General features: G+C 36.5%; 1 protein-coding gene across 4 annotated transcripts in view; it reads right to left on the bottom strand.

The window, feature by feature from the left end:
• Positions 1-8,664, bottom strand: part of GPRIN3 (GPRIN family member 3) — a 75,225-nt gene that overhangs the window by 51,211 nt on the left and 15,350 nt on the right. For 3 of the 4 annotated variants that reach the window (XM_005882614.1, XM_005882615.1, XM_005882616.1), the window contains exon 2: positions 4,761-5,012. The exons of the other annotated variant lie outside the window; for it this stretch is intronic. The gene's annotated coding sequence lies outside the window, so the exon portion shown is untranslated. The remainder of the gene's footprint in view (positions 1-4,760; positions 5,013-8,664) is intronic. 4 annotated transcript variants of the gene reach the window in all.

Consider the following 8,664-nt stretch of genomic DNA (forward strand, 5'->3'; position numbering starts at 1 on the left):
ACCCCCCCGAGGGGTCCCAGATTGGAGGGGGTGCAGGCTGGGCTGAGGGACCCCCCCCACACACACACACACACCATGCATGAATTTTGTGCATCGGGCCTCTAGTTTCTTATAATTTCCACATTAACCTCATCGATACAAAGACTGGGGCTTCAGAAACTTAGAAGCAGAATTAGGACTTGATGCCAGGGTTTCTGACTCCTGTCTTCCATATGCAATATTCCAACAACCGCCTTCTCCAAGTCATGCCAGAGCTGGCACAGTGCTTTGGGCACAGTCTGTCTACTTTGCTCCAATACTGCTCATAAAATCCCTGATAGGCACTGTGTCATAATCACTGCCAAACTGACATTGTTTTAAAACACAGATCTGATCACATCACTGTCAGCTCCAAATCCTTCAGTGGCTTCCTTCCTATAATGAAAATGTTCAAATTACTTAACCTGGCGCTGAAGACCTCCTACAGTTTGATTTCAACAGTTTTGGAACATCGCTTCCCACAACACTCTACTCCAGCCAAAGTGCACTGTCCTCACTCAGTTGTTTCTCAAACATTTGCCTGCATTCCTCTGCTCTGCCTTTGAAAATGCCATCTGTGCTTTCTTTCTTTCATTAATTAATTCCAAAACATTAATATATCAAAAGTGTGTTGGGAACTGGGCTAGATCTGGGGAAAATCAGTGAATACAGACAGAAAGGATCCATTTCTCAAAGAGCTTGGGATCTACTGGATTCTTAACGTTTAGGAGAAAATGCCACACTCTGCAAAATAAGCCTTCCCTGATACTCCCTGTAGAAAAGTGATAACTTCCTTCTCTCGACAACCACAGCAGAGTGAGGAACCTCTATTGTAGATGTCATCAGAACATGATTGAATTATAGTTATTGAGTCACATGTCTTCTCTCTCACCCTAGGTTGTAATCTCCATTTTTGGTAGAGACTCTAAATATTACAATATTTAGTCCTCACGGTACTATGTACTGTAACTCTCATATAATAAGACCTCAATAAATAATATTGAAATAAACAATTTCTCTCAGAGTTTGTGAATATGAGATTGGGGCAAGAGAGAGCAGCATGTTCTTCTCCCCCACCCCCATTCACACACAGAAAGTGGAGAACAAAGGGAACACATACTACTCTCTCTCTCTCTCTCTCTCTCTCCTCTCACACACACACACACACACACACACACACACACACACACACACACACCAGATGGTTAACATAACATTATTTTAGGCAACAGAACTCTCAGCTTATATCCAGGGTCCCCTGATACTTGCCTCCGTCCATTTAAAGAGAGTTTCAAGGTCAAAACTAACCCAAGATCTCTGGCCATCAGAGTACAAATCTGTTCAATTTGCACATTTTTCTGTGTCAATAAACGGAATAGAATTAGCATCTTCTCCATATGGCCTGCTTTCCTGACCCCAGAACCAGGAGGATGCTAAATTCTGGACCATGAATCTAGGCTAGGTTGAATTTTCTTTTTTAAGAAAATTTATGAACAGTTATATTTACTCTTTTTGGTATACAGTTGTATGAGTTTTGACAAATGCATAGTTGTAGAACCACAATCAAGATCACAGAACAGTCCAATCACCCCCCAAAGAAATTCCCTTTGACTATTTTTTTGCAGTCATACTCTCAACCAGTCATCTGCTTTCCACCTCTAGTTTTGCTTTTTCCGGATGGTCCTATAAATATACAAGTACACAGTTGTTTTAGCCTGGCTTCTTTATTTAGTATAATGTATATGAGAGTCATCTGTGTTTTTGTATGTATCAATAGTATATTCCTTTTTCTAGCTGGGTAGTATTTCATGCATAAATGTGCCATTGTTTATTCATTTCCTATTTGAGGAACATCTGGAGTATGTCCTGTTTTGGGCGTTTATGATTAAAGCTGCTATACATAGGTTTTTGTGTTACCATAGGTTTCTATTTTATTCAGGCAAACAGAAGTGGAATTGCCAGGATACATGGTAAGTGAATTTTTAACTTTATAAGAAACTATCAAAATATTTTCCATAATGGCTATTCCATTTTGTATCCCCACTAAGAACATATGAGAGCTCCAGTTGCTTCACATCCTTGCCAACACTTGGTATTGTCAGTTTTTTTAAAACTATTATTTTTTTTTTTTTTGGTCTTTGACATTCTAGATATGCAGTGTGGGATGGAATTTTAAAACTTTATCTTTTTAGAACCACGATATTTCCATTTCAATATTAAGCCCACTCAACACTTCCTCCTCCTGTTTTTTTTTCCCACTTGGATCTTTGTATTATCTTTCCCACTAGATTACAGTCATTCGTGTATAAGGAAAAAAAATCTTTGCCATCTTTGTATGTATATGATGCATTGCTATCCCACCCCAGTGCAGGAATTTGTAACAGGCAAATAACACATGCTACTGGAATAAATGCTTCTGCCCTTGACACTAATGCATCCAAAATGTAACAGAGCATTGCCTAGTTGTATCAATTGTTGCATATCAAAGGAATTTTAATAAAACTATGTACTTTCCTCATTTTCAGGGATATTTCCATTTTTATTCGCCTTTGTGGCTATTTATCTAAGTTGTAGATTTTGCTATTCTTGCTTTACCAAGGAGTAAATTATAAAAATATGGTTTGGATGTTGAAAAATTTGAGTACCAGATTTCTTGTGCTTATATGAAAGATAATATGTTTTCTTATTAGTACTTGAGTAAGAGATTATAACTTACTTATTTTACAAATTAGAATACTAACTTGTATTTTTTATTGAGCTATAATTAACATATAATATTTATTAGTTTCAGGTATACAGCATAATGATTTATTTGATAGTTATGATATACTGCAAAATGATCTCAACAGTAAGTCCAATTAACATTTGTAACCACACAGAGTTACACATTATTTTTATATCATGAGGACTTTTAAGATCTACTTTCTTAGAAACTTTCAAATATGCAATAGAATATTATTAACTATAGTCACCATGCTGTACATTACACTTCCAGGACTTATTTTATATTTGGAAGTTTATATAAACCCTCTTCTCCCATTTTGCACCCCAAACATTCTGGTAATCACCAATCTGGTTCCCTATATCTATGAGCTCTTTCTTTCTTTTCTTTCTTTCTTTCTTTTTTTTTTACATTCCACATATAAGTGAGATCATGCAGTGTTGTCTTTCTTTATCTGACTTATTTCTCTCTGCACAATGCCCTCAAGGTCTATTCCTGTTGTCACAAATGGCAAGACTTCCTTCTTTTTTGTGGCTGAATAATATTCCAATATAGAGATCACATTTTATTTATTAATTCATACATTGATAGGTACTTAGGATGCTTCCATGTCTTGGCTATTGTAAATCATGCTGTAGTAAATATGGGAAGGCAGGTATCTTTTTGAGTTAGTATTTTTGTGTCCTTCAGATTAATGCCCAGAAATAGACTTATTGAATCATCTAGTAGTTCTATTAAGTTTTTTTTGAAGAACGTCCATATTATTTCCATAGTAGATGCACCAATTTATATTTACAACAACCAGGGTACCCTTCACATCCTTGTCAACACTTGTTAGCTCTCATTTTTTTTATAATAGCTATTCTAATAGGCTTGAAATGATATCTCATTGTGGTTTTGATTTGCATTTCTCTTATGACTAGTGCAATTGAACACATTTTCATGTACCTTCTGGCTACCTGAATGTCTTTTTTGGAAAAATGTCTATTCAGTTCTTCTGACCAGTTTTAAAATTGAATTGTTTGTTTTTTGCCACTCACCTGCATTTCAATATGCTATTTAGGTAAGAGACAAAATGTTGGAATTACAGAGAGACCCTCCTGTAAACATCATTTATCAAGTGAGCTGGGGCAAAAAAAAAAAAAAAAGAGGTTGAGAGTCACTGATAAAGACTCAGAGAATAAATGAAAGGAGTTTTAGAAGCTCTGTCGGCCAACTTCCCAGTCATTGCAGGACTTCTGGTTACAACAGCTGGTTGAATGCTTCCACCCCTGGAAGCTCACCAATTCATACAGGACCGCCGCATACATCCTTATAAGCAAGAGTCTCAAAACAAAATAAATAAACAAAAGAAACATGGGAAGGTAGCTGCTTTCTAACTGAGCTTTTGCTTTTCTCTAACATTGTATGAACCTTCAGTAGCACCTACAGAAATCTAAAAATGGAGTTTGGAATCTATTTTGGCAGAAAATATGTTCATCGTTACACCACCAATCCCTGTGCTGAGTTAATCTCATTAATTTTTATAACGCAAGATGATATATATTTTGAAGAGATGAGCTCAGTGGCTTAAATGACATGAATCTTGGAACTTTCAAAAATAGATATTCCTTCTGAAATTTTAGTTCTTAAATGGAAGTGAACCGACAACTTAAAGTTGTGTACAGGAGAAAATCTGTTTAAATCTATAGAAGAAAACGTCTTAAACATAACCAATAGGCAGACTGGATTCTGAGTCCTGTGGCAGAAAGGAATCTTGCAGAATTCTAAAACAAGGGACTTTCTGACCGTAGACATTTCTCTTTCTATTGGCTAGTTTCTGTGGTGATTTTGTGCTAGGTGTCAATTTAGCTCAGGGGGAAACCCATTCCCAGAAGTCCCTTCCTTAGATGGTTCTTCATTAGAGTTTGCCACCAGGGAAATTTGTGTGAGATGTGGAAGGCATGGGAAGGAACCACGTTACTAGGCTCAGAGGGGTAGTGTGGTGCAACAGGTGCTGTGTGCTGATCTCCCAGCTCACCTTGGTGATGTCAGATGGCAGTCAGGCTATGGTCCTTTGCCTCCCACCAGATCCCCATCTCCAGCTTCTGGTCGGTGCATGAATAGTGTTCCAGTGAATAGTGCCAGCTCCTTCTATGGTTCTCCCAGGCCACTGGGGTTGGAGGAGGTAGAAGTCCAACACAGGCTCTGGTTTGTCTTGCAGGTTCCGGTTAGTTCCTGCTCAGCTCCATTTCACATTCAGCATTTCTTCCCAATTGCCAGCTCTGCTAACCTACAATGATTTCAGGCCCAACATCAGATACAAAAGCAACTGCTTTCCATAGACTTCTTTAAGAGCTCTCACAATTGTGAGAGGTTTAAAACTTATAGTAAATAATCATAATGGTTCTGTTTTCCAAACTGATGTGGCTTACAGTGAGTCTTTTGCATTCAGAATATGTACTTGGTTATAAATATTTTTGTGTGAGCATGGCTTCCTTTTTGAAAAAATTATGATAGTCCCAAATGCAATAGTATTGATTTATTAAGCCTAAGTATGTCGTTTTATTTAACCTTGTTTTTGAGAAAGGGATTTGGAATATGCTCTTTTGCCCAATTCTCATAACTAGTGGGCTGGGAAATTAGGAGTCTGGTCCAAAATTAGAGAAAAACTAACAAACTAATTTGAATTTTGGTGCAATTACTAGAGCTCAAAACCCCCTGAGCTAACTAGCTGTTTTTTCAAAATATGTTTGAACATGACACTTAGAAAGTTCTATCTACTCATGGAAAAACACAGACATTAAAAATTTGAAAACAACTTCAGTTAATAAATTTTTATCATAATGTATGTGCATTGAAAATAGATAAATACTGCCATGACTGCTTACACCTCTTTAATACTTCTTAATATAAAGATTTTATGGTCTTTAAAATCAAGCATGTATCTTTTCATCTTTACATCTTCCCATAGTGGCACACAGGTAAGTCCTCATTAAACATCAATTGAACTAAGTAAAGAACACATTTCAGCTTCCTGTTTTTTACAAAAGAGAAAAGAGCAGCAGTGTGTGAGCAAACAACCACAACCAACTGCATCCTCTGATGCTTTTCTCACTATTGTATGGAAACTCCAGCAGGAAACCACAGCTATATCCTTTTTACTGCGATTGAAAATTCTTATGAATTACTGGCAAGCACAAAACAGCCCTATTAACATTATATAGATGATTGTGACAATTCCTACTCACCACACTCAGTCGCTTAACAAAATTTTTGCAGTTTCTAAAGGACAAATACCCAAGAAAAAATATTGATAATAATAGTTATACCTAAACTACTTGTGGGCAGTAAATTACATTAAAAAACAATAAAGGCCATTGAAATTTAATTCCTCCCTCAATGTAATTGATTTTTAAAAACCTGGTAAGTGTTAAAATTCCCCATTTGACTCAGACCTGTTAAAACTTCTAATTGACCCACAGAGGCATTACTCTCTACTCAAAAATAATGACAGTGCTAATTTCCGCCCCTTTGTATTCAAAATGGCCCAAGAATTAGACCTTTCTAGCTATGAAACATAGAAACCCCTTTGTCCATTCTCATGTATAATCCCATTCAGGATTTGTACCACACATGTTTTAAATTTGTAATATAAACCTCGAATGTGTTTTTATCAATGGAGGGACTTTCCATTGGAGATCTCTTAGTCATTCAGGAAGTACAAAGAAAAGATTATGGCAGAAGTCCAGGGCTTTCAAGGGCTTTAGCTTCAATGGGAATCACAGACATTTATACTCATTTAACACAGAAGTCAGAGGTACAAAACTCTGTAATCTTTCTTGTATGTTCATCTTTCTTGGTATATAAGTTCAACATAGGATACTTGTGTCATGAGTACATGTGTGAATGAATGAATGCATACATGCTTGGCAGTGATGAAGATAAAGGGGAGATAAGAAGGTTCTCTCTAAGTTAGGAAAAGGCTGAAGAGACCTAAAATTCAGAAAACAGGCCTAAGGTAGAAGGAATAAAATGCAGAACTGTTAAAAAATTTTTGACCATTAGAGCTAGAATTGATCTGAGGGATTTTTGGACTAACCCTCTCATGTCTAGAGAAGCTGAGGTGCCTGGGGCAATGACACAATTTCCTGTGCCACTTCCACAGGTTGTGACATTGTGTACCTCTTTCATGATTTTTGCCTAATGTGCTTCTTATCTAAACCGTCTCTTAATATTTTTCATTCAATTGACTGTAACTGGTGCACTAATTAAAAATGCTAGCCTCGTCTTAAGAAATGTTATCTGTAAAGTTAGGTTTGATGTGCCAGTAATATGTTTTTCATAAAGAATACTTTTAAGTAGACTTTTAAATTTATACTTATGTTATATTAAAATAAAATCATAACTATTCAAATAAAAAATAAATCTATATACTAAAATCATCTCACAGATCACTGATGAGAATCTCCTACATTTTTTAAAAGCAGTGAATTCTACTGTACCACCCCCTGGAACAAAGAGTTCAGATTGTGGAACAAGACAAAGAGGTAAAGACATTCCAGATTGATGACAAGAGTCCAGTAATAAGACTAGTGCCCTAGCCGGTTTGGCTCAGTGGATAAAGCGTTGACCTGGGGACTGAAGGGTCCTGGGTTTGATTCTGGTTAAGGGCACATGCCCAGGTTGTGGGCTTGGTCCCCAGTGGGAGGTGGGCAGGAGGCAACTGATCAATGATTCTCTCTCATCATTGATGTTCTCTCTCTCTCTCCCTCTCCCTTCCTCTCTGCAATCAATAAAAATGTATTAAAAAAAAATAAGACTGCCAAAACCGGTTTGGCTCAGTGGATACAGCGTCGGCCTGCGGACTGAAGGGTCCCGGGTTTGATTCCGGTCAAGGGCATGTACCTGGGTTGCGGGCACATCCCCAGTAGGAGATGTGCAGGAGGCAGCTGATCAATGTTTCTCTCTCATTGATGTTTCTGACTCTCTATCCCTCTCCCTTCCTCTCTGTAAAAAATCAATAAAATATATATATAAAAAAATAAGACTAGTGCTTGTTTTGTCATTTTTTTTTACTAGAATAAAAGCAATTGTTTATCGAGGAACTAAAAAAAATCAAGGCAGAAGAAGTCATGTTAAAAATAATTAGTGGATTTTCATTTTCAAAATGGACAGAGCTATGTATATTCATCCTCCTGCCAAGTTTATTCATCTCCTCCCATTAGTTTATTAGAAACCAGTTTTCAGAAGGAATGTGATTCAAATGGGCCTCCTGCACATAGATTACCTTTTATTTAGCCTTCAATTTGTAACTAGGACACTTAGCTGCAAGCTATAATAAGGAATTGCTCAACTTTCATAAGTAAATGAAAGTCTATGATTAAAACATCAATCCGGAAACACTAGTTCTATAAATAGTTTCTAAGTCCAAAGTCCACAGGCTAAACACAGACCCACGCCTGGTTTTTCTTGTTATATGTGTGTATGCACATGTGTAAGTGCACGTGACTTTGTGATATGTAGTTGGTTTTTCTTTTGAGAAAGAAATATTTTTTGCTGAACATATGTGTCATCTGGATATTTTTGATAAAAAGTTTTGTTTTCAATTGCACTGCCTATACAATGATTTATAAAGTTTTAACCTAAATTGTCCTTGAACTTACCCTGTTTGTTTAAAAAATGACATCACTGAATTAGAAACTTTTGCATTTGGTTTTTAAGCAACACCATATGAAATCCAAGATAGGATAAATCAGTCTATAAAATCCTGCCTATTCCTCATATTTTGACCTAGTGTTCATAGTATTAATTTAAAATTTTTATTTATTGATTTATTTTGAGAGCAAGCAAGAGTGAAAGCAAGAGAGAGAAAGAGAGAGAGAGAGAAACATCGATTTGTTGTTCCACTTATTTATGCATTCATTGGTTGATTCTTGTATGTG

The sequence above is a fragment of the Myotis brandtii genome, unplaced genomic scaffold, assembly GCF_000412655.1.
Source record: "Myotis brandtii unplaced genomic scaffold, ASM41265v1 scaffold730, whole genome shotgun sequence".
In the NCBI taxonomy this organism is placed as follows: Eukaryota; Metazoa; Chordata; class Mammalia; order Chiroptera; family Vespertilionidae; genus Myotis; species Myotis brandtii.